The sequence below is a fragment of the Anomaloglossus baeobatrachus genome, chromosome 11 (assembly GCF_048569485.1).
Source record: "Anomaloglossus baeobatrachus isolate aAnoBae1 chromosome 11, aAnoBae1.hap1, whole genome shotgun sequence".
Lineage (NCBI taxonomy): Eukaryota > Metazoa > Chordata > Amphibia > Anura > Aromobatidae > Anomaloglossus > Anomaloglossus baeobatrachus.
This window is the reverse complement of record NC_134363.1, coordinates 40,997,649-41,012,272: the sequence shown is the minus strand read 5'-3', so window position 1 is coordinate 41,012,272 and position 14,624 is coordinate 40,997,649.

The window sequence follows — 14,624 nt, the reverse complement described above, 5'->3', positions numbered from 1 at the left end:
CCGCAAAGTTGATCGGACGGCGCTTCATAGTACAGATGGACAATGACCCCAAGCATACAGCCAAAGCTACCCAGGAGTTCATGAGTGCAAAAAAGTGGAACCTTCTGCAATGGCCAAGTCAATCACCAGATCTTAACCCAATTGAGCATGCATTTCACTTGCTCAAATCCAGACTTAAGACGGAAAGACCCACAAACAAGCAAGACCTGAAGGCTGCGGCTGTAAAGGCCTGGCAAAGCATTAAGAAGGAGGAAACCCAGCGTTTGGTGATGTCCATGGGTTCCAGACTTAAGGCAGTGATTGCCTCCAAAGGATTCACAACAAAATATTGAAAATAAAAATATTTTGATTGGGTTTGGTTTATTTGTCCAATTACTTTTGACCTCCTAAAATGTGGAGTGTTTGTAAAGAAATGTGACAATTCCTACAATTTCTATCAGATATTTTTGTTCAAACCTTCAAATTAAACGTTACAATCTGCACTTGAATTCTGTTGTAGAGGTTTCATTTCAAATCCAATGTGGTGGCATGCAGAGCCCAACTCGCAAAAATTGTGTCACTGTCCAAAGATTTCTGGACCTAACTGTATACTTTCTCCTTCTCCTCTGGTCACATATATTTGCACCTTTCGCCCTCCATTATATATACTTTCTCCTTCTCCCCAGGTCACATATATTTGCACGTTTCGCCTCCATTATATATACTTTCTCCTTCTCCCCTGGTCACATATATTTGCACCTTTCGCCCTCCATTATATATACTTTCTCCTTCTCCCCAGGTCACATATATTTGCACGTTTCGCCTCCATTATATATACTTTCTCCTTCTCCCCTGGTCACATATATTTGCACGTTTCGCCCCCATTATATATACTTTCTCCTTCTCCCCTGGTCACATATATTTGCACCTTTCGCCCCCCATTATATATACTTTCTCCTTCTCCCCTGGTCACATATATTTGCACCTTTCGCCCCCCATTATATATACCTTCTCCTTCTCCCCTGGTCACATATATTTGCACGTTTCGCCTCCATTATATATACTTTCTCCTCTCCTGGTCACATATATTTGCACCTTTCGCCCCCCATTATATATACTTTCTCCTTCTCTCCTGGTCACATATATTTGCACGTTTCGCCCCCATTATATATACTTTCTCCTTCTCCCCTGATCACATATATTTGCATATTTCGCCCCCCATTATATATACTTTCTCCTTCTCTCCTGGTCACATATATTTGCACCTTTCGCCCCCATTATATATACTTTCTCCTTCTCCCCTGGTCACATATATTTGCACCTTTCGCCCCCATTATATATACTTTCTCCTTCTCTCCTGGTCACATATATTTGCACGTTTCGCCCACATTATATATACTTTCTCCTTCTCCCCTGGTCACATATATTTGCACCTTTCGCCCCCATTATATATACTTTCTCCTTCTCCCTGGTCACATATATTTGCACGTTTCGCCCCCATTATATATACTTTCTCCTTCTCCCCTGGTCACATATATTTGCACCTTTCACCCTCCATTATATATACTTTCTCCTTCTTCCCTGGTCACATATATTTGCACCTTTCGCTCCCCATTATATATACTTTCTCCTTCTCCCCTGGTCACATATATTTGCACCTTTCGCCCTCCATTATATATACTTTCTCCTTCTCCCCTGGTCACATATATTTGCACCTTTCGCCCCCATTATATATACTTTCTCCTTCTCCCTGGTCACATATATTTGCACGTTTCGCCCCCATTATATATACTTTCTCCTTCTCCCCTGGTCACATATATTTGCACCTTTCACCCTCCATTATATATACTTTCTCCTTCTTCCCTGGTCACATATATTTGCACCTTTCGCTCCCCATTATATATACTTTCTCCTTCTCCCCTGGTCACATATATTTGCACCTTTCGCCCTCCATTATATATACTTTCTCCTTCTCCCCTGGTCACATATATTTGCACCTTTCGCTCCCCATTATATATACTTTCTCCTTCTCCCCTGGTCACATATATTTGCACCTTTCGCCCCCCATTATATATACTTTCTCCTTCTCCCCTGGTCACATATATTTGCACGTTTCGCCCACATTATATATACTTTCTCCTTCTCCCCTGGTCACATATATTTGCACCTTTCGCCCCCATTATATATACTTTCTCCTTCTCCCTGGTCACATATATTTGCACGTTTCGCCCCCATTATATATACTTTCTCCTTCTCCCCTGGTCACATATATTTGCACCTTTCACCCTCCATTATATATACTTTCTCCTTCTTCCCTGGTCACATATATTTGCACCTTTCGCCGTCCATTATATATACTTTCTCCTTCTCCCTGGTCACATATATTTGCACCTTTCGCCCCCATTATATATACTTTCTCCTTCTCCCTGGTCACATATATTTGCACCTTTCGCTCCCCATTATATATACTTTCTCCTTCTCCCCTGGTCACATATATTTGCACCTTTCGCCCTCATTATATATACTTTCTCCTTCTCCCCTGGTCACATATATTTGCACGTTTCGCCCTATTATATATACTTTCTCCTTCTCCCCTGGTCACATATATTTGCACCTTTCGCCCCCATTATATATACTTTCTCCTTCTCCCCTGGTCACATATATTTGCACCTTTCGCCCCCGTTATATATACTTTCTCCTTTTCCCCTGGTCACATATAATTGCACCTTTCGCTCTCCATTATATATACTTTCTCCTTCTCCCCTGGTCACATATATTTGCACGTTTCGCCCCCATTATATATACTTTCTCCTTCTCCCCTGGTCACATATATTTGCACCTTTCGCCCCCATTATATATACCTTCTCCTTCTCCCCTGGTCACATATATTTGTACCTTTCGCCCCCATTATATATACTTTCTCCTTCTCCCCTGGTCACATATATTTGCACCTTTCGCCTCCATTATATATACTTTCTCCTTCTCCCCTGGTCACATATATTTGCACCTTTCGCTCCCCATTATATATACTTTCTCCTTCTCCCCTGGTCACATATATTTGCACCTTTCGCCCTCCATTATATATACTTTCTCCTTCTTCCCTGGTCACATATATTTGCACCTTTCGACCCCATTATATATACTTTCTCCTTCTCCCCTGGTCACATATATTTGCACCTTTCGCCCTCCATTATATATACTTTCTCCTTCTCCCCTGGTCACATATATTTGCACCTTTCGCCCTCCATTATATATACTTTCTCATTCTTCCCTGGTCACATATATTTGCACCTTTCGCCCTCCATTATATATACTTTCTCCTTCTACCCTGGTCACATATATTTGCACGCTTCGCCCCCATTATATTTACTTTCTCCTTCTTCCCTGGTCACATATATTTGCACCTTTCGCCCTCCGTTATATATACTTTCTCCTTCTCCCCTGGTCACATATATTTGCACCTTTCGCCCTCCATTATATATACTTTCTCCTTCTCCCCTGGTCACATATATTTACACCTTTCGCCCCATTATATATACTTTCTCCTCCCTGGTCACATATATTTGCACCTTTCGCCTCCATTATATATACTTTCTCCTCTCCCCTGGTCACATATATTTGCACGTTTCGCCCTATTATATATACTTTCTCCTTCTCCCCTGGTCACATATATTTGCACGTTTCGCCCTATTATATATACTTTCTCCTTCTCCCCTGGTCACATATATTTACACCTTTCGCCCTCCATTATATATACTTTCTCCTCCCTGGTCACATATATTTGCACGTTTCGCCTCCATTATATATTTTTTCTCCTTCTCCCCTGATCACATATATTTGCATGTTTCGCCCCATTATATATACTTTCTCCTTCTACCCTGGTCACATATATTTACACCTTTCGCCCCCCATTATATATACACTTTCTCCTTCTCCCCTGGTCACATATATTTGCACCTTTCGCCCTCCATTATATATACTTTCTCCTTCTCCCCTGGTCACATATAATTGCACCTTTCGCTCTCCATTATATATACTTTCTCCTTCTCCCCTGGTCACATATATTTGCACCTTTCGCCCTCCATTATATATACTTTCTCCTTCTCCCCTGGTCACATATATTTGCACCTTTCGCCCCCCATTATATATACTTTCTCCTTCTCCCCTGGTCACATATATTTGCACCTTTCGCCCCCCATTATATATACTTTCTCCTTCTCCCCTGGTCACATATATTTGCACCTTTCGCTCCCATTATATATACTTTCTCCTTCTCCCCTGGTCACATATATTTGCACATTTCGCCTCCATTATATATACTTTCTCCTTCTCCCCTGGTCACATATATTTGCACCTTTCGCCCCCCATTATATATACTTTCTCCTTCTCCCCTGGTCACATATATTTGCACCTTTCGCCCCCCATTATATATACTTTCTCCTTCTCCCCTGGTCACATATATTTGCACCTTTCGCCCCCCATTATATATACTTTCTCCTTCTCCCCTGGTCACATATATTTGCACCTTTCGCCCTCCATTATACTTTCTCCTTCTTCCCTGGTCACATATATTTGCACGTTTCGCCCCTCTATATAAACTTTCTCCTTCTCCCCTGGTCACATATATTTGCACCTTTCGCCCTCCATTATATATACTTTCTCCTTCTCTCCTGGACACATATAGCTGCACGTTTCGCCCCATTATATACTTTCTCCTTTTCCCCTGGTCACATATATTTGCACCTTCCGCCCCCATTATTTATACTTTCTCCTTCTCTCCTGGACACATATAGCTGCACGTTTCGCCCCATTATATATACTTTCTCCTTCTCTCCTGGACACATATAGCTGCACATTTCGCCCCATTATATATCCTTTCTCCTTTTCCCCTGGTCACATATATTTGCACGTTTCGCCTCCATTATATATACTTTCTCCTTCTCTCCTGGTCACATATATTTGCACGTTTCGCCTCCATTATATATTCTTTCTCCTTCTCCCCTGGTCACATATATTTGCACCTTTCGCCCCATTATATATACTTTCTCCTCCCTGGTCACATATATTTGAACCTTTCGCCTCCATTATATATACTTTCTCCTTCTCCCCTGGTCACATATATTTGCACGTTTCGCCCTATTATATATACTTTCTCCTTCTCCCCTGGTCACATATATTTGCACCTTTCGCCCTCCATTATATATACTTTCTCCTCCCTGGTCATATATATTTGCACGTTTCGCCTCCATTATATATTCTTTCTCCTTCTCCCCTGATCACATATATTTGCACGTTTCGCCCCATTATATATACTTTCTCCTTCTACCCTGGTCACATATATTTGCACCTTTCGCCCTCCATTATATATACTTTCTCCTTCTCCCCTGGTCACATATATTTGCACCTTTCGCCCTCCATTATATATACTTTCTCCTTCTCCCCTGGTCACATATATTTGCACCTTTCGCCTCCATTATATATACTTTCTCCTTTTCCCCTGGTCACATATATTTGCACGTTTCGCCCCATTATATATACTTTTTCCTTCTACCCTGGTCACATATATTTGCACCTTTCGCCCCCATTATATATACTTTTTCCTTCTCCCCTGGTCACATATATTTGCACCTTTCGCTCCCATTATATATACTTTCTCCTTCTCCCCTGGTCACATATATTTGCACCTTTCGCCCTTCATTATATATACTTTCTCCTTCTCCCCTGGTCACATATATTTGCACCTTTCGCCCCCATTATATATACTTTTTCCTTCTCCCCTGGTCACATATATTTGCACCTTTCGCTCCCATTATATATACTTTCTCCTTCTCCCCTGGTCACATATATTTGCACATTTCGCCTCCATTATATATACTTTCTCCTTCTCCCCTGGTCACATATATTTGCACCTTTCGCCTCCATTATATATACTTTCTCCTTTTCCCCTGGTCACATATATTTGCACGTTTCGCCCCATTATATATACTTTTTCCTTCTACCCTGGTCACATATATTTGCACCTTTCGCCCCCATTATATATACTTTTTCCTTCTCCCCTGGTCACATATATTTGCACCTTTCGCTCCCATTATATATACTTTCTCCTTCTCCCCTGGTCACATATATTTGCACCTTTCGCCCTTCATTATATATACTTTCTCCTTCTCCCCTGGTCACATATATTTGCACCTTTCGCCCCCATTATATATACTTTTTCCTTCTCCCCTGGTCACATATATTTGCACCTTTCGCTCCCATTATATATACTTTCTCCTTCTCCCCTGGTCACATATATTTGCACATTTCGCCTCCATTATATATACTTTCTCCTTCTCCCCTGGTCACATATATTTGCACGTTTCGCCCCTCTATATATACTTTCTCCTCCCCTGGTCACATATATTTGCACCTTTCGCCCCCATTATATTTACTTTTTCCTTCTCCCCTGGTCACATATATTTGCACCTTTCGCCCTCCATTATACTTTCTCCTTCTCCCCTGGTCACATATATTTGCACCTTTCGCCCTCCATTATATATACTTTCTCCTTCTCCCCTGGTCACATATATTTGCACCTTTCGCCCTCCATTATACTTTCTCCTTCTCCCCTGGTCACATATATTTGCACCTTTCGCCCTCCATTATACTTTCTCCTTCTTCCCTGGTCACATATATTTGCACGTTTCGCCCCTCTATATAAACTTTCTCCTCCCCTGGTCACATATATTTGCACCTTTCGCCCTCCATTATATATACTTTCTCCTTCTCTCCTGGACACATATAGCTGCACGTTTCGCCCCATTATATACTTTCTCCTTTTCCCCTGGTCACATATATTTGCACCTTCCGCCCCCATAATTTATACTTTCTCCTTCTCTCCTGGACACATATAGCTGCACGTTTCGCCCCATTATATATCCTTTCTCCTTCTCTCCTGGACACATATAGCTGCACGTTTCGCCCCATTATATATACTTTCTCCTTTTCCCTGGTTACATAGATTTGTTACTTCAACACTTCTTTCTCATCAGATCTACTCTCCCTTGGGTACATATTCTTGTATCTTGGGATTTCCCCTTCTCAGGCTCCATTTTTCCTTTTTCAGATATTTGCAACTTGCAGCTCCCTAGAGCTCCTTCTCACTGGTCACATGCACCCGCACCTTCCAGAGCGCCATTACCCCTTCTCCCTGGTCACACATATTTGCACCTTTCGCTCCCCATTATATATACTTTCTCCTTCTCCCCTGGTCACATATATTTGCACCTTTCTCCCCCATTATATATACTTTTTCCTTCTCCCCTGGTCACATATATTTGCATCTTTCGCCCCCATTATATATACTTTCCCCTTCTCCCCTGGTCACATATATTTGCACCTTTCGCCCCCATTATATATACTTTCTTCTTCTCCCCTGGTCACATATATTTACTCCTTTCGCCCCCATTATATATACTTTCTCCTTCTCCCCTGGTCACATATATTTGCACGTTTCGCCCCATTATATATACTTTCTCCTCCCCTGGTCACATATATTTGCACATTTCGCCCCCATTATATATACTTTCTCCTTCTCCCCTGGTCACATATATTTGCACCTTTCGCCCTCCATTATATATACTTTCTCCTTCTCCCCTGGTCACATATATTTGCACCTTTCGCCCTCCATTATATATACTTTCTCCTTCTCCCCTGGTCACATATATTTGCACGTTTCGCCCACATTATATATACTTTCTCCTTCTCCCCTGGCCACATATATTTGCACCTTTCGCCCCCATTATATATACTTTCTCCTTCTCCCTGGTCACATATATTTGCACGTTTCGCCCCCATTATATATACTTTCTCCTTCTCCCCTGGTCACATATATTTGCACCTTTCACCCTCCATTATATATACTTTCTCCTTCTCCCCTGGTCACATATATTTGCACCTTTCGCCCCCATTATATATACTTTCTCCTTCTCCCTGGTCACATATATTTGCACGTTTCGCCCCCATTATATATACTTTCTCCTTCTCCCCTGGTCACATATATTTGCACCTTTCACCCTCCATTATATATACTTTCTCCTTCTCCCCTGGTCACATATATTTGCACCTTTCGCCCTCCATTATATATACTTTCTCCTTCTCCCCTGGTCACATATATTTACACCTTTCGCCCTCCATTATATATACTTTCTCCTCCCTGGTCACATATATTTGCACCTTTCGCCTCCATTATATATACTTTCTCCTTCTCCCCTGGTCACATATATTTGCACGTTTCGCCCCATTATATATACTTTCTCCTTCTCCCCTGGTCACATATATTTGCACCTTTCGCCCTCCATTATATATACTTTCTCCTCCCTGGTCACATATATTTGCACGTTTCGCCTCCATTATATATTCTTTCTCCTTCTCCCCTGATCACATATATTTGCACGTTTCGCCCCATTATATATACTTTCTCCTTCTACCCTGGTCATATATATTTGCACCTTTCGCCCTCCATTATATATACTTTCTCCTTCTCCCCTGGTCACATATATTTGCACCTTTCGCCTCCATTATATATACTTTCTCCTTTTCCCCTGGTCACATATATTTGCACGTTTCGCCCCATTATATATACTTTCTCCTTCTCCCCTGGTCACATATATTTGCACCTTTCGCCCTCCATTATATATACTTTCTCCTCCCTGGTCACATATATTTGCACGTTTCGCCTCCATTATATATTCTTTCTCCTTCTCCCCTGATCACATATATTTGCACGTTTCGCCCCATTATATATACTTTCTCCTTCTACCCTGGTCATATATATTTGCACCTTTCGCCCTCCATTATATATACTTTCTCCTTCTCCCCTGGTCACATATATTTGCACCTTTCGCCTCCATTATATATACTTTCTCCTTTTCCCCTGGTCACATATATTTGCACGTTTCGCCCCATTATATATACTTTCTCCTTCTCCCCTGGTCACATATATTTGCACCTTTCGCCCTCCATTATATATACTTTCTCCTCCCTGGTCACATATATTTGCACGTTTCGCCTCCATTATATATTCTTTCTCCTTCTCCCCTGATCACATATATTTGCACGTTTCGCCCCATAATATATACTTTCTCCTTCTACCCTGGTCATATATATTTGCACCTTTCGCCCTCCATTATATATACTTTCTCCTTCTCCCCTGGTCACATATATTTGCACCTTTCGCCTCCATTATATATACTTTCTCCTTTTCCCCTGGTCACATATATTTGCACGTTTCGCCCCATTATATATACTTTTTCCTTCTACCCTGGTCACATATATTTGCACCTTTCGCCCTCCATTATACTTTCTCCTTCTCCCCTGGTCACATATATTTGCACGTTTCGCCTCCATTATATATACTTTCTCCTTCTCTCCTGGACACATATAGCTGCACGTTTCGCCCCATTATATATACTTTCTCCTTCTCCCCTGGTCACATATATTTGCACCTTTCGCCCTCCATTATATATACTTTCTCCTTCTCTCCTGGTCACATATATTTGCACGTTTCGCCTCCATTATATATACTTTCTCCTTCTCCCCTGGTCACATATATTTGCATATTTCGCCCCCCATTATATATACTTTCTCCTTTTCCCCTGGTCACATATATTTGCACGTTTCGCCCCTCTATATATACTTTCTCCTTCTACCCTGGTCACATATATTTGCACCTTTCGCCCCATTTTATATACTTTCTCCTTCTCTCCTGGACACATATAGCTGCACGTTTCGCCCCATTATATATACTTTCTCCTTCTCCCCTGGTCACATATATTTGCACCTTTCGTCCCCATTATATTTACTTTTTCCTTCTCCCCTGGTCACATATATTTGCACCTTTCGCCCTCCATTATACTTTCTCCTTCTCCCCTGGTCACATATATTTGCACGTTTCGCCTCCATTATATATACTTTCTCCTTCTCTCCTGGACACATATAGCTGTACGTTTCGCCCCATTATATACTTTCTCCTTTTCCCCTGGTCACATATATTTGCACGTTTCGCCCCTCTATATATACTTTCTCCTTCTACCCTGGTCACATATATTTGCACCTTTCGCCCCATTATATATACTTTCTCCTTCTCTCCTGGACACATATAGCTGCACGTTTCGCCCCATTATATATACTTTCTCCTTTTCCCTGGTTACATAGATTTGTTACTTCAACACTTCTTTCTCATCATATCTACTCTCCCTTGGGTACATATTCTTGTATCTTGTGATTTCCCCTTCTCAGGCTCCATTTTTCCTTTTTCAGATATTTGTAACTTGCAGCTCCCTAGAGCTCCTTCTCCCTGGTCACATGCACCCGCACCTTCCAGAGCGCCATTACCCCTTCTCCCTGGTCACATATATTTGCACGTTTCGCCCTCCATTATATATACTTTCTTCTCCCCTGGTCACATATATTTACTCCTTTCGCCCCCATTATATATACTTTCTCCTTCTCCCCTGGTCACATATATTTGCACCTTTCGCCCCCATTATATATACTTTCTTCTTCTCCCCTGGTCACATAGATTTACTCCTTTCGCCCCCATTATATATACTTTCTCCTTCTCCCCTGGTCACATATATTTGCACGTTTCGCCCCATTATATATACTTTCTCCTCCCCTGGTCACATATATTTGCACATTTCGCCCCCATTATATATACTTTCTCCTTCTCCCCTGGTCACATATATTTGCACCTTTCGCCCTCCATTATATATACTTTCTCCTTCTCCCCTGGTCACATATATTTGCACCTTTCGCCCTCCATTATATATACTTTCTCTTTCTCCCCTGGTCACATATATTTGCACGTTTCGCCCACATTATATATACTTTCTCCTTCTCCCCTGGTCACATATATTTGCACCTTTCGCCCCCATTATATATACTTTCTCCTTCTCCCTGGTCACATATATTTGCACGTTTCGCCCCCATTATATATACTTTCTCCTTCTCCCCTGGTCACATATATTTGCACCTTTCACCCTCCATTATATATACTTTCTCCTTCTCCCCTGGTCACATATATTTGCACCTTTCGCCCTCCATTATATATACTTTCTCCTTCTCCCCTGGTCACATATATTTGCACCTTTCGCCCTCCATTATATATACTTTCTCCTTCTCCCCTGGTCACATATATTTGCACGTTTCGCCCACATTATATATACTTTCTCCTTCTCCCCTGGTCACATATATTTGCACCTTTCGCCCCCATTATATATACTTTCCCCTTCTCCCTGGTCACATATATTTGCACGTTTCGCCCCTCTATATATACTTTCTCCTTCTACCCTGGTCACATATATTTGCACCTTTCGCCCCATTTTATATACTTTCTCCTTCTCTCCTGGACACATATAGCTGCACGTTTCGCCCCATTATATATACTTTCTCCTTCTCCCCTGGTCACATATATTTGCACCTTTCGTCCCCATTATATTTACTTTTTCCTTCTCCCCTGGTCACATATATTTGCACCTTTCGCCCTCCATTATACTTTCTCCTTCTCCCCTGGTCACATATATTTGCACGTTTCGCCTCCATTATATATACTTTCTCCTTCTCTCCTGGACACATATAGCTGTACGTTTCGCCCCATTATATACTTTCTCCTTTTCCCCTGGTCACATATATTTGCACGTTTCGCCCCTCTATATATACTTTCTCCTTCTACCCTGGTCACATATATTTGCACCTTTCGCCCCATTATATATACTTTCTCCTTCTCTCCTGGACACATATAGCTGCACGTTTCGCCCCATTATATATACTTTCTCCTTTTCCCTGGTTACATAGATTTGTTACTTCAACACTTCTTTCTCATCATATCTACTCTCCCTTGGGTACATATTCTTGTATCTTGTGATTTCCCCTTCTCAGGCTCCATTTTTCCTTTTTCAGATATTTGTAACTTGCAGCTCCCTAGAGCTCCTTCTCCCTGGTCACATGCACCCGCACCTTCCAGAGCGCCATTACCCCTTCTCCCTGGTCACATATATTTGCACGTTTCGCCCTCCATTATATATACTTTCTTCTCCCCTGGTCACATATATTTACTCCTTTCGCCCCCATTATATATACTTTCTCCTTCTCCCCTGGTCACATATATTTGCACCTTTCGCCCCCATTATATATACTTTCTTCTTCTCCCCTGGTCACATATATTTACTCCTTTCGCCCCCATTATATATACTTTCTCCTTCTCCCCTGGTCACATATATTTGCACGTTTCGCCCCATTATATATACTTTCTCCTCCCCTGGTCACATATATTTGCACATTTCGCCCCCATTATATATACTTTCTCCTTCTCCCCTGGTCACATATATTTGCACCTTTCGCCCTCCATTATATATACTTTCTCCTTCTCCCCTGGTCACATATATTTGCACCTTTCGCCCTCCATTATATATACTTTCTCTTTCTCCCCTGGTCACATATATTTGCACGTTTCGCCCACATTATATATACTTTCTCCTTCTCCCCTGGTCACATATATTTGCACCTTTCGCCCCCATTATATATACTTTCTCCTTCTCCCTGGTCACATATATTTGCACGTTTCGCCCCCATTATATATACTTTCTCCTTCTCCCCTGGTCACATATATTTGCACCTTTCACCCTCCATTATATATACTTTCTCCTTCTCCCCTGGTCACATATATTTGCACCTTTCGCCCTCCATTATATATACTTTCTCCTTCTCCCCTGGTCACATATATTTGCACCTTTCGCCCTCCATTATATATACTTTCTCCTTCTCCCCTGGTCACATATATTTGCACGTTTCGCCCACATTATATATACTTTCTCCTTCTCCCCTGGTCACATATATTTGCACCTTTCGCCCCCATTATATATACTTTCCCCTTCTCCCTGGTCACATATATTTGCACGTTTCGCCCCCATTATATATACTTTCTCCTTCTCCCCTGGTCACATATATTTGCACCTTTCGCTCCCCATTATATATACTTTCTCCTTCTCCCCTGGTCACATATATTTGCACCTTTCGCCCTCCATTATATATACTTTCTCCTTCTCCCCTGGTCACATATATTTACACCTTTCGCCCTCCATTATATATACTTTCTCCTCCCTGGTCACATATATTTGCACCTTTCGCCTCCATTATATATACTTTCTCCTTCTCCCCTGGTCACATATATTTGCACGTTTCGCCCCATTATATATACTTTCTCCTTCTCCCCTGGTCACATATATTTGCACCTTTCGCCCTCCATTATATATACTTTCTCCTCCCTGGTCACATATATTTGCACGTTTCGCCTCCATTATATATTCTTTCTCCTTCTCCCCTGATCACATATATTTGCACGTTTCGCCCCATTATATATACTTTCTCCTTCTCCCCTGGTCACATATATTTGCACCTTTCGCCCTCCATTATATATACTTTCTCCTTCTCTCCTGGTCACATATATTTGCACGTTTCGCCTCCATTATATATACTTTCTCCTTCTCCCCTGGTCACATATATTTGCATATTTCGCCCCCCATTATATATACTTTCTCCTTTTCCCCTGGTCACATATATTTGCACGTTTCGCCCCTCTATATATACTTTCTCCTTCTACCCTGGTCACATATATTTGCACCTTTCGCCCCATTTTATATACTTTCTCCTTCTCTCCTGGACACATATAGCTGCACGTTTCGCCCCATTATATATACTTTCTCCTTCTCCCCTGGTCACATATATTTGCACCTTTCGTCCCCATTATATTTACTTTTTCCTTCTCCCCTGGTCACATATATTTGCACCTTTCGCCCTCCATTATACTTTCTCCTTCTCCCCTGGTCACATATATTTGCACGTTTCGCCTCCATTATATATACTTTCTCCTTCTCTCCTGGACACATATAGCTGTACGTTTCGCCCCATTATATACTTTCTCCTTTTCCCCTGGTCACATATATTTGCACGTTTCGCCCCTCTATATATACTTTCTCCTTCTACCCTGGTCACATATATTTGCACCTTTCGCCCCATTATATATACTTTCTCCTTCTCTCCTGGACACATATAGCTGCACGTTTCGCCCCATTATATATACTTTCTCCTTTTCCCTGGTTACATAGATTTGTTACTTCAACACTTCTTTCTCATCATATCTACTCTCCCTTGGGTACATATTCTTGTATCTTGTGATTTCCCCTTCTCAGGCTCCATTTTTCCTTTTTCAGATATTTGTAACTTGCAGCTCCCTAGAGCTCCTTCTCCCTGGTCACATGCACCCGCACCTTCCAGAGCGCCATTACCCCTTCTCCCTGGTCACATATATTTGCACCTTTCGCTCCCCATTATATATACTTTCTCCTTCTCCCCTGGTCACATATATTTGCACCTTTCTCCCCCATTATATATACTTTCTCCTTCTCCCCTGGTCACATATATTTGCACCTTTCGCCCTCCATTATATATACTTTCTCCTTCTCCCCTGGTCACATATATTTGCACCTTTCGCTCCCCATTATATATACTTTCTCCTTCTCTCCTGGTCACATATATTTGCACCTTTCGCTCTCCATTATATATACTTTCTCCTTCTCCCCTGGTCACATATATTTGCATCTTTCGCC